Source organism: Aplysia californica, unplaced genomic scaffold, assembly GCF_000002075.1.
Source record: "Aplysia californica isolate F4 #8 unplaced genomic scaffold, AplCal3.0 scaffold00101, whole genome shotgun sequence".
Lineage (NCBI taxonomy): Eukaryota > Metazoa > Mollusca > Gastropoda > Aplysiida > Aplysiidae > Aplysia > Aplysia californica.
In genome coordinates, this window is record NW_004797371.1 from 213,374 (window position 1) to 215,309 (window position 1,936).

Consider the following 1,936-nt stretch of genomic DNA (forward strand, 5'->3'; position numbering starts at 1 on the left):
CCTTCCTAGTCACACTTTAACGATACAGACAGGCTAAAACTATTTACCTGAAAAAGACCTAATACAACTCTCACTGCAACGACAGCGTAAGCATCTATCCGAGCTGCTATTGGTGTGAGGAGGGTTAAAAGTGAGCACACGAGCATGGAAATAGCCCAAACTCTCCTACAGCCGTATCTGGAACAAACATTTGTCACATAAAAGGTTGCTAAGGCCATCTTAATACTGGTTTTCATGCAGTTATAAAATAGTCGGGGAATCATAGCAATGAGCTTTGACGAGGAACCGAACCTCACCAGGAAGTTTTACATGAAATACATAGGCAGTAGCATAAAGCATTAGGAAACTAAAGGCTGAAAGATACCAAAAGTGTAATAGATATCCACAAAGAGGGCCTCTTAAAAAAATAATATTATTTTCAGTACTAAGGTATGCTATATTAATTTCAAGTACATATTAATGGTACGATTTTATGTTGCTTCAAGAACTAAAGTGCACAATAGGATTAAAGCATGAGGTCGATGGCTTCCAAACGGTGAGTTACTTGCAAATTTGAAAGAAAAACTGAGGAATCCATTAATATCATTCCAATTAGTCTGTGGCCTATTCAGAGGCACGGGTGTCCTAGCATTAAAGTAACGAACTATGTGATGGATCATAACTATCTAATGCCTCTATAATAATATACCGGGTATCTAAAGAGGATCAATTTAAAGGGCAAGAACTCAGTCACCTTTGAACCAACTTTAAACAAACCTCAGAACAAACATTGGCAAATTTGAAGTCCCCTTAATAGAATTGTATCTGTTTTGGAGTTTTCTTGAAATTGGAGTTATAACACTTTGAAAGGGCTCCTTTTTAGATGGGTAATACAGGGGAAATCCTGTAAAAGAAGTGAAGAAAACTACGGGCCTTACCTCTGACTGAACCAAGCCCCAGGTAGCTGAGCCACCGCGTATCCCCAGAAGAAAGAGCTTAGAATAACGCCTTGTGTTTCCTTTAACCACACAAATTCTCCTTCCTGGGAATAAAGAGGTTTTTCAACGATCGAATCTTTATGTGAACTCACTATTGTTTGAATGACTGGGGAAAATCAAATTAAAAAGAGATATATCATTATTTTGATGGTATGGCATGGGTGAATTCCTTTTTCAAGAATTTGAGCTTACATGAGAGGAGAAATCTCCGGATTTAACATCCTGTTCATCTGTAATTAAACCACCAGGATAGGCAGCCTTAAGAACGACACAGACAACCAGAATTCGAAAATAAGGACGGATAGGTTAAGATTACCCGTGAATAAAGAGAGTTGTGTCTGTTAGGGGGGGGGGGTAGATAGGAAGTTCATAAAACCGAGAGAGAGAGAGAGAGAGAGAGAGAGAGATAGATATAAAGAGAGAGAGAGAGAGAGAGAGAGAGAGGGAGAGAGAGAGACAGAGAGAGATACACACGCACACACAGTGTCTTTTTTCTTCATTTATCAGTTTGATTTATTTTCAAAACAGTGAAAAAACCTGTATACATATGGAGAGAGAGAGAGAGAGAGAGAGAGAGAGAGAGAGAGAGAGAGAGAGAGAGGGAGAGAGAGGGAGAGAATGGGGAAGGGCTTGAAATCCCATCTGTAGCTCTATTAATTCTGAGGTATTCTTGGCTTTTCCAATACCACATAAGAAAAACAAATAATAAAAAACTCCCGAAGACTTCTTGAATGTGATCTTTTCAAAGAACTGTTTAATACGTTAATAAGTTAAAATCGTGTCCTCAATACTTTGTAACAGTTGAAGAAAGCCACACTGCGTCCTCTGTAACTGAATGCAGTAGCTGTGATTGGTCGACGCTTACAATTATTATGTGCTGGGGGGATTGTTACATGTATGTATGTATGTATGTATGTATGTATGTATGTATGTATGTATGTATGTATGTATGTATGTTT

The 1,936-nt window shown here is 38.4% G+C and overlaps 1 protein-coding gene across 1 annotated transcript in view; it reads right to left on the bottom strand.

Annotated features, from left to right (window-relative positions):
- LOC101851723 (sialin-like) overlaps positions 1–1,936 on the bottom strand; it is a 17,425-nt gene that overhangs the window by 14,431 nt on the left and 1,058 nt on the right. The gene's annotated exons all lie outside the window — the stretch shown is intronic.